Consider the following 13,950-nt stretch of genomic DNA (forward strand, 5'->3'; position numbering starts at 1 on the left):
CAACAAACAAACCAAACCAGAACCAAACCACAAAGACTACAACTGGCACAAAAAAGTATATAATTCCAACACTTTCAAGGTAGAGTTAGGACCTATCAGGGGTTCAAGGTCAGCCTGAAGTATATGAAACTCTGCCTCAGAAAACAAAACAAAACAAAACAAAACAAAACAAAACAAAACAAAACAAGCAAACAAGAAAAGAGTATATAATAGAATCAAAGAGAAATCATCACTGGCCCAGAATTTTTTCCTGATGTCCCACTGCATACATGCAAGTACTTTTGAGCAAACGCTTGTTCATTTTCATGTCTCTGGAGAAAACTAATGAATTATGTTAAATATTTACCTAACAATAACAGAGTTCTTGTTTTCATTGGCTTTTTTCATATAAACAGATTACTTACTAAATTGCTGCCCATAAGAAAAAGATATGTGTGGAGTTAGTTCTGTAGTGGATTAATTTTGGACGTATGTCAGAGTGTAAGAAGGAAAGGAAGACATATTGGTAAGAGACGTTCATAACGCTGAGCACCTTAATAGCTTTCAGCAAAATTTTAATGCTTTTATATATGAAAGCAAATCCCAGTAGTTTCCCTAATTATAGAAGAATCCATGGAAAAATACTAAAGTTTGGTAATTTTGGTTTAAATAAATTCTGTTTTCTTCCAGAATTTACCATACCATCAGAGGTTTGGTTGCCTCTCTCCCCCACTCTCTCCTCTACTCTGCTGGCTTATAAAGTAGTCTTAGTAATCAGAGCTTGCTAGATGCCCGCCATTGATTTTATGTCTCAACTGAATTGAATTATGAAGATAGAAAATTTAAGATTTTTGATCTTCTAACCTGAGACAGAACGAAAATTATGTTGCCTGTGTTAGAATCACATTTCCTCTAAGGAAAAAAAAATGTTCAAATCTCATATCAAACAAAATTTTTGACAATTTACGAATTGATTTTTCTAAAGTATTTCAGTTTAAACTGCATTTTAATTTACTTGTTAACTTTAAGAACTTTTTAGTGTTTTACCGCAGCAACTAATGAAATCTTCAGATTCTGCAGTGAAAAATTTTTTGTGTGTCTGTATTTTCATCTGTGTTATTTTGAACTGAGGGAATAGTATGCACAGATACTTTTAATTTCTACTAATGGCATGCTCAGTGTTCCTACTTTGAGATAAGTCCCAATTAAAAAAAAAATGACTTGCAGGACTGTTAATGCACGTTTTTGTTTGTTTTGCTTTATTTAGTTTTGCTTTCCTTTGCGTTGCTTTTGAAGACAGGGTATCTCTGTGTAGCTCTAGGTATCTCAGAATTCTGTAGACGAGGTTAGCCTCACAGAGATCTGTCTGTCTCTGCCTCTTGAATGCTGAGTCTAAAGATGTTTGCCACCACAACCAGGCCAATTATTATACTTTTAATTTTCTATCCAGAGAAATAATGTAAAAAATAATATGTATATCTTCACCAGAACTAAGTAGATTTTAGAATGTGAATCCTTAGACCTTACCTGTTCAATCATATACCAAGTGTGTGCTCAGGTGTGTATACTTTGGTCTTCCAAATGATTGAGCTCTAACTTTAATGAGTGTTTGCATATATAATTTTATATTTTAAAATATGATTCTTTCAAAATTAGAGAATAATTGTGGGTAATTCTATTTATTGCAGGTTACGATCTATGAAAATCAGAAGTTAACATGGGAACATCGAGTTTGCAAATTTATTTATATGTTAACTTGATATTACTGAGTTAAAATGAAAAGGGACTCTTGAAAGTTTCCATGCAGTTTGGGGACTAACATTGGTATTTGGGTTTTATACTAGACTATGCTCCACACAAATAGTAAAGAGTTACTTCTCAATGATGGAAGTTTTTTACTTATTCAGAATTCTGAATTTTTGTTTAGGGAAAGCAATTTCGGTTAGTAACAGTGGAAGAGGGTGGCAGGATGGAAGAGAGAATCAATTGTCAGTGTTCTTTAGTTCTTCTCAGTACCTCCACAGGTCTTTTAAGAAAACCTCCCTTTCAACCATCCTTGGTCTATTTCCCATGATCACCCTGGTCATTACCACTTGCTGCTGTGCTGATCTTGTGCTTCCTCCAAGAACATTCATTTGCTCAGATTTATAAAAACTGGTTGGTTATTTGAGATGTTTTGGTCTCCTTTTTTGAGACAGCTTCCCTCTCTTGCCTAGGCTAGCTTGGAACTCATTTTGTAGTCCAGGCTGTCTAGGAATTTGTGGCAATCCTCCTGCCCCAGTCTTCCAAGTGCTGAGATTACAGATGTCTACTACCATGGCTGATTTTGGTAGTTTTAAAAAATGTGTTTCCTAACCTCTAGGCTTGACACCTTAGAAAAGAAATCTGAACAATGATAATCTCAATTTGGTGTCTAACTAAATATCTAGTTATGTTTTTAGAAACCTTGGGCAGATACAGAGGAGTATGAAGCTACAGGTATAGTTAATATTTAACATCTACTTTGGCTTCTTGTGTTTTGTATAGCCTTGTCTGAGATCAGGGATAAATCTGAGCTGATTTCTTACACACTAAATTGTTGCCATCTGGGGAATATTAATAGTAGTTTCCCAAGTACTGTTAGAAATCCTTTCAAGATGTATGTAAAATGAAAACATAGCCTAGCACTATGGCTTGCATTTATAAACCTAGAATTTGAGCAACTGAGGAAGGAAAGAGGCTGTTGAGTTTAAGACAACCTTACCCTACATAAAAGCATCTAGGTTAGTAAGAGCTACATTCTGAGATACCATGTTAAAATATAGAAAGAAAGAAAGAAAGAAAGAAAGAAAGAAAGAAAGAAAGAAAGAAGAGAGAGAGAGGAAGGAAGGAAGGAAGGAAGGAAAGAAAGGAAGGAAAGAAAGGAAGGAAAGAAAGAAAGGAAGGAAGGAAGGAAGAAAGGAAGGAAGGAAGGGAGAGGGAGAGAGAGAAAGAGAGAGAAAGAGAAAGAGAAATGAATACATAAGCATCTAATTATAGACTGAGGTGGTTTGAATAGGAATGGCCCTCATAGACTCATGGGTTTGAATGCTTAGGAGTGGTAGTGTTAGGAGGTATGGCCTTGTTCAAGTAAGTTTGGCCTTGCCAGAGGAAGTATGTCACTGAGGGGGTGGGCTTTGAGGTCTTGGAAACTCAAGAGTTCTCTTCTTGCTGCCTGTGAATCAAGATGTGGAATGTTCAGCTCCATGTACACCATGTCTGCCTGCACGCTGCCATGCTTTTTGCCATGAAGATAATGGACGAAACCTCTGAAAGTGTAAGTCAGCACCAACTAAATGATTTCCTTTGTGAGAGTTGTGGTGGTCATGGTTTCTCTTCACAGCAATAAAACCCTATGGCATTGAAATTCATCTTTGTAATATAATAGTGAGATTTCCGTGAAAGTTAAGTTCACCCAATCAGAAGTAAATCATGCTTAAAATAACACAAGCATTTTGTGTCATTGTTGACCGTTCTAATGTGCTCTTCCTATTCTAGTTGGAAATAATTGTGCAAAGAATGTAGTATTATATTTAACATGGATATAGAGAATTCCTTTGTAACCTACATACAACTAAGTACTAGTTGTAAACTGATTTGACACAACAGAGATTATTTTCTGCCCTTGGCTAGAAAAATAATACATTTGAAAGTCAAAAAAATTGTTTCCTAGATTCTGAAGAGCAACAAGGAATGTTGTTGTGTTGATTGGGATTTGTTTGGAGAATATACTAAGGCTTTGACAGTTTAGTCTGATATTTATGAAATGTAATTTGCCACCTATTAAAAATTCATTCTTTGTAATAAGTAGTTTTCAGAAATGTCTTGCTTTCCTGCCTGCAGCAAGCAGCATCATTTTCTGGTCTCGGTGAGAATTTCAATAGAACATAATTCTTACACACAGAGTAGAGGATGAGTCACCCAGAGCCTGACATGAAATCTCTGCACAGCAACTTCCTTCTCAATGAAAGGGTTTCTGGTCCTTTCTCTATTGTGAAGAATATTGGCTGTTACAGTCAGACAGCCTGCTACCTCCATGGGGACAAAAGGAAGAGGCTGTGGATCTCCTCTGCTCCTGGGATAATTGGCTTGTATCCACAGTTGTCTGGCCACATTTTGTTGTTCACTGTCATATACACTTTCACCTGCTGGTTGTCTCCAGGAACCTGCATATCAGAATAGCTATTATAAATAAAAACACATTTACCTGCAAGTTTTCAACTAATTGATGATAGAAAAACCCAGAAACTCAAACCCTGGAGAGTAGCCAACCAGTCTTGGCTGTAAATGCTAACTCTTCCTGTTTAAAACTTACTGGAAGCAGAATCTGGCCTACTAACAACCTGAAGTCTAGGGCGACAGAGGCATTGACTTAATTCTGCATTTTACAGAATACTCTCAAATTTCCTATGTGATCATGAGCTTCATGGACCAGATGATTCATGGAGCCCGGCTCCAGAGAAAATTGGGTATAGCAGCTGTATGGGTTGCTTTTCTGTTGCTGTGATTAGCTATCCTGACATAAAGCAAGTTAGGACGGAAAAGAATTTATTTTGACTTAAAGAAGGACAGAACCCATAGTCAGGGAAGGCAAGGCAGCTGGACCATAAGCCCTGCCTGGCAGACTGCAAGTAGAGAGATTACATTTCTTCCACACACAAAAACAAAACAAAACAAAAAACAAACACAAACAAACAAATAACAACAATCAAAAAACAAAACAAAACAAAACAAAGGGAGAGACTGGAAGAGAAGCCAGGCTCTACAACCATAAAGCTACCTCCAGTAACACACTTTTCGAGCAAGGCTGTACCTCCTAAAGGTCTAACCTTCCCAAACAGTGCCATCAGCTGGTGACCAAGGATTCAAATACATGAGTGAAGGCTTGGTTCCAGATTCCTGTCCCTGAGGAAAATGTCCTTTCTCAGAAAGGAACTTAACACCACTGGGACAGAGAGAGGTAAAAATCACACCTGGAGGTACATAGATGCTTCACACCTACAGCCCATACCTCTGACACAGAGTTTGTTTGATATTTCCTTTGCGAGATTTAACACTCAAAACTCAACACGGTATTCATAAGGAAAATTGGTCTGAAGTTCTCTTTCTTTGTTTGATCTTTGTGTGGTTTAGATATCAGAGTAATTATGGCTTCATAGAATGAATTAGGTAGAGTACCTTCTGTTTCTATGTTGTGGAATAGTTTGAGGAGTGTTGGAATTAGGTCTTTGAAGATCTGATAGAACTCTGCACTAAACCCCTCTGGTCCTGGTCCTTTTTTTTTTTTTGGCTAGGAGAATATTAATGACTTATTTATAATAGCCAGAAGCTGGAAAGAAGTCAGATGTCCCTCAACAGAAGAATAGATACATAAAATGTGTTACATTTACACAGAGGAATACTACTCAGCTATTAAAAACAATGAATTTATGAAATTCTTAGGCAAATGGATGTATCTGGAGGATATCATCCTGAGTGAGGTAACCCAATCACAAAAGAACTCATTTGATATGCACTCACTGATAAGTGGATATTAGCCCAGAAACTTAGAATACCCAAGATACAATTTGCAAAACACAAGAAAATCAAAAAGGAAGACCAATGCATGGATACTTCGTTCCTTCTTAGAACAGGGAACAAAATACCCATGGAAGGAGTTACAGAGACAAAGTTTGGAGCTTAGACGAAAGGATGGACCATCTAGAGACTGCCCCACCCAGGGATCCATCCCATAATCAGCCACCAAACGCAGACACTATTGCATATGCCAGCAAGATTTTGCTGAAGGGACCCTGATATAGCTATCTCTTCTGAGGCTAGGACAGTGCCTGGCAAATACAGAAGTGGATGTTCACAGTCATCTATTGGATGGAACACAGGGCCCCCAATGGAGGAGCTAGAGAAAGTACCCAAGGAGATGAAGGGGTCTACAACCCTATAGGTGGAACAACAATATGAACTACCCAGTACCCCCAGAGCTCGTGTCTCTAGCTGCATATCTAGCTGCATATGTAGCAGAAGATTGCCTAGTAGGCCACCATTGGGAAGAGAGGTTCCTTGGTCTTGCAAACTTTATATACCCCAGTACAGGGGAACACCAGGGCCAAGAAGGGGGAGTGGGTGGGTAGGGGAGCAGGGCCGGGGGAGGGTATAGGGGACTTTTGGGATAACATTTAAAATGTAAATGAAGAAAATATCTAATAAAATTTGAAAAAATACTCAACCTGAATAAAACTATAGAGAGGCTTGGTGCAATCTTTTTTAATCTCTTGGGTGACTGTTAGACAACAACAACAAAAAAATCACTTACTAGACATTAACAATATATGTTAAAAATACACTAAAGGTGTAGTAGCACACACCTTTAATCTGAGCACTTGGGAGGCAGAGGGAGGTGAATCTATAAGTTCAAGGTCAGCCTGGTGTACAGAGTCAGTTCCTGGATGGCTTGGGCTATACAAAAAAAAAAAAAAGAAAAAAACAAAAACAAAAAACCCTTGTCTTGAAAAGCCAAAGTGGGTGTGGGGTGTGGGGGGTGGAGGAACAACCTAACGACAACAAAGCCAGTCAGGTTTTGCAGGTTTCTACAGAAATTCAACAGTATAGTGGGAACTGCTGTATTTTCATGTCTAGAATGTGAGAAAAACTAATGAGTTAAAATAGTCCTAGGTCAAGAAAAGCTAATAATTATGCATGGCAACGGTGGCTATGTCAGAATATCTGTGTACTTTGGGGAATGTAGGTGATTTTTATGTTTACATAAATGCCAGACAATTGGCTACTTAAAATGTCTAATGAGTGGGGGATAGCAATCCTATCTGTTTGTGGAGTAAGTTAAAAGCCCCAGAGAAGTTTTGGAATACTTTTATTTTCTTTTGTTTTTGTTTTTGTTTTTTGTTTTTTGATTTTTCCCAAGACAGGGTTTCTCTGTATAGCTCTGGCTGTCCTAGAACTCACTTTGTAGACCAGGCTGGCCTTGAACTCAGAAATCCGCCTGCCTCTGCCTCCAGGGTGCTGGGATTAAAGGTGTGTGCCACCACTCCTGCTTTTATTTTCTATAAGATTTTTTTTTTCTCTTGTGGTAACCACTGAACGAAGTTTTCTTAGAGCTGTGTGCACTGTCAACTGAGAATTCTACTGACCTTGACAAAGCTATGAAAACATTAGTCAGTCCTTTCAGCCTTGGCTGAATAATATCCCTCCTTTGAAGCATGCCTAAACTTTCTATAACTAACAAACGTTGAATCACCTGGAAGAAATACCAAAAGAGCTTTGGTCATAACTGTACTAGACCCTGCTGGTAACATTGATCCCACAGGAAATTAACTTACAGATACACACTTCCTAAATGAGATGAACTTACCCTCTGAGCAGTATTTCCATTGTCCTAAATGCATGAGTCAAGATTTCCGATGCACTCACAGTAACAAAGTCGACAAATTCAGAAAAGTAGGCTGCTCAACCAATGGCCAGCACAAGGGCGAATTATGTAAGCTCACATGTTCTCACTAAAGATATCTATTCCATTTTCTGTTTGCATGAACATAGAAAATAATTCTTCTCCCTGCCCCACAGCACCATGGAAGCAAAGTCAGCCTTAGGATCATATTATTCGGTTAAAAGACTAAGTACACAGAAGTAACCGTGTGTTGATCGATGCTTCTTGGTACAATAACACAAATAAAAACTGTTCTAAGTAAAATATAAAATCAATAGTACTGATTAAACAAATACAGGTGGACAACGTGGTCTGTAAGAAAGAAATGTGACTTTCAGGAGTCTAAAGCCAGAAGTAGCATCTGGAGCTGACCCTGAAAGCCCAGACATTGTCTCATTGCTAAGGAATGAACAGAGGGAACAGTGGGGCGAGGATGGAAGCTGGGTGGGAAAGACTTACTTTACACTTACATATAGTTAGAAGTCTAAGCTGTATGTGGCGGTCTGAGCCTCAGCCTCATGGTGGTTTTAATCTCAGCAATTGGGAGGCAGAGGCAGGTGGCTCTCTGAGTTCAAGACCAACCTGGTCTCCAGAACAGCCAGGGCTACACAAAGAAACCCTACCTTGAAAAACAAGAACAAACAAACAAAAAGCCCCCCCCCCTTTTTTTTTTTGTCTATTTACTTATACAAATAAACACAGCCATGAGAAAGAGCCTCCTGCAAGTTCCTTTCTCCCTAATGAAAACGACTGACTTCATTCTTGAGTTTCTTTATGCTATGTGCTGTTTTCGGAAGCTATGCTCTGAAATTGGTAAATATGCTAAGCTTGATTAAAGAGACCTGTAAAACATCACAATCTTCATGACTTTGTGTTTGAAGAATTCTATATTTAAATTTTGAACCTTTATTTGAAATTTGACATCCTTTCATTGCAAGTACATGGCGTCTTCTATCCTTTCCTTGTGCTTTTGTTTCCGGGCCTTTTCTTCATGCCCCGTATGTACAGATCAGTGGGAGATGGGACCTGTAGTTATATTTAGAGTTTAGTGCTTCACTGTGCATTTTAAGTGGAAAAGATTATTTTTGTTCTAGCTTTGTTAACAAAGACCTGAAATTCACCCTGAACCAGCAAATTGTCCTCTTCGTTTGTCATCAGCAAGAAGAATCTGATGTTTCTAGCTCCAAATTCCAGAACTTGAGCTCGCTTAGTCATTGCCAATACTGAGCTAGTCTGGTCTTTCTCTTCCCTCCTTGGTCCCGTGATTTGGTAACAGGAGCTTCCTGCTTCCTCTCTTCTCTCTCTTTCCTTCTTTCCTTCTTTCCTTCTTTCCTTCTTTTCTTCTTTCCTTCTTTCCTTCTTTCCTCCCTTCCTTCCTTCCTTCCTTCCTCCCTTCCTCCCTTCTCAGTATTTATTTACTGTTGACTGTGGCACTGATGCTGAAGAGAAACAATGAGCCTTGTGTGTGCTAGACAAGTACTAAACATACTACCTACACCAGCACCCCAGTTATTTAAAATACTATTATTATTATTTACATGTATTTGCTTATTTAGGGCATGGTTGACTATGCCCTGACACTCATGCAGAAGACAGAGGATAACTTGTGAGAGTCCGTTCTCTTCTTCCACGTTGTGGCTTTCAGGGGTCAAACTCAGCTCAACCGGTTTGGTGGCACGGACCTGCTGAGCCATCTTGCGTGCCCTGAGCTTAATTTCTTAACAATTTAAGACATAATTTAGTTACTTGTGCTCTTTCTTACGAAGCTTTTGCCTACAGTCTTATCGTTTTGTGCCTCTGGCTGTCCTTTGCCTTGTCCTTAGGCTCCTCCTCTTTACTGACACAATGCCCCAGATCTTTTCATCTACTCATCTAGAGTTTTAGGCCCTTCACTGACAGCTACCTGGAGTCCCGTGTGTCTTTACTCATTCCAGCCTTTAGGTTCTAAATAACTCGTGGTCGGCTCCCATCACCGCAGCCTGGTACCTTTAAGAGCAGACTTGTCTTCAAGTCCGATGCACTTCCCATTTCTCCCAAGTTAGGGTGGGAGGGGCTTAGGGTCAGCATCACTTCCAGAGCCAAGGAACTGAGCACATGGGAGAAGTACACCTAATGCTCTCCCACTGTGCCTTCAAGCTACAGAGCACAGAGTGCCCTCTACCCAGCACCAGGTAAACTTCTTGCCAGTGTTAGCTCAGAGGCCCACAGTGCATAGAGTTCCTATCTGTTCCTCCCCCAGAGGCAACTCTAGAACACCTAAGGTAAACTGGGACAAATCTGACACACGCAGCACTAGAAGCTCAGGTGGAGGAGCTTGAAGGGAGGAGGGATCTTAAGAAAAGCCATCTATAAGGTCAGGGCCAGAGGCACAAAGTGGGCAAGAGAAGATGCAGTTTGTCTCCAGCTAGGGAGAAGGATCAGGACACAGATAGACCAGGTTCGCAGAGATCAGATCATTAAAGAGCAGGTCTGACCAGGGTAGGAAGCGCTACAGAACTAGAAACTTGAGGAACAAGCAGAGGGGTAGGTTGCAAAGTCTGCCCCAAGGGCACAGGGGCAGGAGCCAGCCAGGCTATCAAGACCTCCCGAGCAGCTTCTATCTGTCACCCTCCTTCACATCAGCATTAGGATCAGTTGCTCTGTGTCACTAACCTGGGAATGTGCCATTAATCTCCAGAGCATGGTGTCTATTCCCCAGTGTGTGTTCATGGAGTCTAATCTCCACATCCTGGGTAGACAGTTGAAATTCATGGCAGAGAAGGGAGTGGGCTCATGGGGGAAATCTGGTCATCTGCCACAAGTAAACAGTTATACAGGCTCCAAGCCTGTTGCAAAATGGTGGATGAGAACAAGTTTTCAGTTTTACAACCATCCACAGTTTATGATACTCACCCTCATAGATGCCCTGTCTTGTGGAGACCAGGATGTGTGGAAGTGACCTCCGGGGAGAAAGAACTGCACAAGACATAGTTATGACACAGGTTTTCTTAGATAAGTTCAGCACAAGGTTTCTGGCGGCAATTCAGCTAAGGTCTGTTCTAAGATGGACAATCTATAGACCGCATGGATGATGGAATAATGAAGTGGATATACCTGATATTCCAGCTGGTAACAGCGTGACACCAACACGGAGAACAAATAAAATGGTACTGACAAGGCTGAATAACTCGGGTTTATTTGGGTCATCATTGTTCGGGGGACCTAGGATTAATGGCAGGTCCGAGTATAAGCCCTATTAGAAATGTTCTGTAGGCTGGGTGCCTCACATGGGGTGATGCACAGAAGGAGTGGCTGTCTTCTTGATTACAAACATGTCTGAGGTCTCCAACTATTATGGCAATCCTCTAGTTAAACCTTACTGGAATTAATTGAGCCATGATGTCTTCACGGGAGCTCCAGCTGGATGGATTGATGGTAAAGAGAATTTGAGAAATCTTGGGGTAAATCTGTGTGAATCTCTACTAAGCCATTTTAGGGTTTCAGTGAGATCTGCTGGTTTGTTTGTTCTGATTCTAATCAAGGTTCTATGAACAACCTCTACTGAGAGATAAACCTAACTATAAGAGGTGCCAGAAGGCATTCAAGCAGACCCAGGGAGCAAACTACTACATAAATATAAAGATGAATAATATGAGGTATTGCCCTTCTACCAAGTGTCTCTACTACTTTCTTGGCACAGCCTCACTTGACTTGGGTGGGCAGCTCACTCCTGGCTGTGCAGCTCACTCCTGGGTGGGCAGCTTCTCTACAGTGATCCAGTTCCTTGATATTGTCTACCTAATAATGATCTCTTCTCCAGGTAATGTACTTTCATTTAAAAAATGACCCTTTTATCTGGATGGCAGAACTGCACTCCATTTATCCCAGCACCCAGGAGGCAGAGTCAAGTGGACCTCTGTAAGTTTAAGGCCAGCCTGCTCTACAGAGCTAGTTTTGGGACAGCCAAGGCTACAAAGGAAACCCTGTCTTGAAAAAACAAAACCAAAAACCAAAACAAAAAAAAAAAAAAAACAAAACAAAACAAAAAAAAAACCAACAACTAAAAAAACAAAGACAAAGAAAAAAAATTTTTTTAGATGCTCATAATGTATAAAAGAGAAACGGGAGTTTAGTCAAATAGATGGTTAATCAAGGAATCATAAGTGTTAGAAAAAAATTATGCAGACTTTCCCATCCGGAAACTAAATATGATATTATGTAGGCTTGGAGAAATCCTCTCTGTTGTTTTCGTTAGGGTTTCTACTGCTGCAATGAAACACCTAAAAGCACGTGGGATAGGAGAGGCTTTACTCGTCTTACACTTCCAGACTATAGCCCATCACTGGAGGAAGTCAAGACAGGAACTCGGTCATGCAGGGCAGGAACCTGCAAGCAGGAGCTGATGCAGAACGCTTGGAGCAGTGCTTCTTACTGGCTTGCTTATCATAGATTGCTCAACCTGCTTTCTTATAGAACCCAGGACCGTCCAGGAAGGAATAGCACCACCCACAATGGGCTGGGCCTCACACACGCGCGCGCGCGCACGCACGCACGCACGCACGCGCACACACACACACACACACACACACACACACACACACACACACACACACACACACACACACACACACACACACACACACACACACACACACCGTGATCACTAATTGAGAATATGCCCTACAGCTGGATCTCATGGATACATTTCCTCAACTGAAGCTCCTTTCCCTCTGATGACTCTAGCTTGTATCAACTGGCATACAAAACCAGCCAATACATCGATATTACAACAGAATATACAAATAGTGGAGACTAGGGATTAGGCTCCTATTAGTGAAGGTTCTCTGGAGGACAGAACTGATAGAATGAATAGATTTTCAAAGAGGGTTTCTCAGATTGGTTTACACAATATGGTCTGGTAATTCAATGGCTGTCACACACCGAGGCAGCTGAGAACCTGGTATTGGTAGTTGCTTAGTCCAGGAAGCTGGATGTCTCAGCAGTCCCAATCTGATGCTAAAGGTCTAAAGAATTTCTGGAAAGATACTGGTCTTCAGTCTATGTCATAATCCTGAAGAGGTAGACTCTAATGTCAGTGGAGCTGTACTGTGGCAACAGGATGTTGCCAGCAAAAGTGAGGAGGCCAAAAAAATCTTTGTTTTCCTTGTATTAAGATAGCCACCAACAGGCATTGCCTACATTTGGAATGGGTCTTCCCCTGCTTGGTTTTACTTGATTATAGATCCAGCCAATTCAATCAAGATTAGTCATCACATTCACTAACAAGATTTTCCTCCTTAGTAGCAAGCCTCTCTCTCTCTCTCTCTCTCTCTCTCTCTCTCTCTCTCTCTCTCTCTCTCTCTCTCAGTTTTCAGTTTTCATTATAGAGAGAAAGGATCAAATCACAGTTTAGGGAAAGCCGATGGTAATGATTTCTAGTTTCAGCCTCTCTTTTCGGAAAATTAAATGTGATTTTGGTAAACCACTCTTAGTACCGTAAAAGCATTTTTTTAACCCTACTGCTTTAAAAGTTGTATAAAATAAATAGTGAAATCCATCAGGGAGTGGGAAGATTAGAGAGGCTCGTAAGTGAGAATCAATATTTCATTGGGTAATGGCTAAAAACTATCCTGAATGTCAAAGTAAAGAAGAGATTAAAGCCATTGTAATGACCCAGAAGAAAAAAAAAATGGGGCTGAAGTGTGAACCAAGGAAAATGACTAAACACATTCATCCTCCTACAGCTGGCCTGCGTTCATCCTGACAGTTGTTTTAATGCCTCCTGCTTCCCATGTAAAGTAATCATATAAACACAGCCCTCGAGGGGCCTGCATGACATATGGTCAAAGGCTTTCTATGCAGTACATCTGTTTCCATAGTATACGCTAAGTTACACTTGTTTTGGGAATTTTTGTGCACTGTGCTGATGTACTTTTAGGAAACAAAGGGAAATAGCAGTGAGCTCCCATCCAGAGACTTAAGTCTAAGTTTGAGACTTGCCTATTAATTCCCAGCAATTTTGGACAATGGCTAAATCTTTCTCCCTACCACATAATTTAAGAAATTTCTGGTCTCTGACTCCTTTAAGAGTCTATACTGAGGATGAGTGCTCAATGCTTGAGTGAGGGTGACAAGGTTAGTGGCTCTAGCAGTGACTTAAACAAACGAATAGAGCAACAATTGCAGAGAAAACTGAAATGCATAAGAAAGCATAGGGGAAAAGAAGGCCATGAAAACCCCACAGGATCATCTTTCTTCAGGCTCTGCATGCCCTGAGCCCCTGCATGTGATCTACCCTGCAGGATGCTGATGATACCCATGTGAAATCTCTGTCTCTGCTGTAGAGACTTTGCAGGCTTAGGGACCAGGTATGAAGATGTGGCTACGACACACCCAAGTCCTTCCTTCCCTTTCTTTTAACATGCATTTCTGACAAGGAGGAGGAAGACGAGAAAAGCAAAACAAAATAACAGATACCAAAAAAATAAAAATGCCATTGTCCCTCAAGAAATAGAAAACAGAACTAGTTTCTAGGA

At 40.4% G+C, this 13,950-nt stretch overlaps 2 pseudogenes; one reads left to right on the forward strand and one right to left on the reverse strand.

The window, feature by feature from the left end:
* Positions 1 to 8,662, forward strand: part of Gm29767 — a 33,505-nt pseudogene extending 24,843 nt beyond the window's left edge.
* A 1,386-nt stretch (positions 8,663 to 10,048) lies between these two features.
* On the reverse strand, positions 10,049 to 10,403 carry Gm48026 (annotated as a pseudogene).
* Between the last annotated feature and the right edge of the window lie 3,547 nt (positions 10,404 to 13,950).

Source organism: Mus musculus, chromosome 13 (assembly GCF_000001635.26).
Source record: "Mus musculus strain C57BL/6J chromosome 13, GRCm38.p6 C57BL/6J".
NCBI classification, from domain to species: Eukaryota; Metazoa; Chordata; class Mammalia; order Rodentia; family Muridae; genus Mus; species Mus musculus.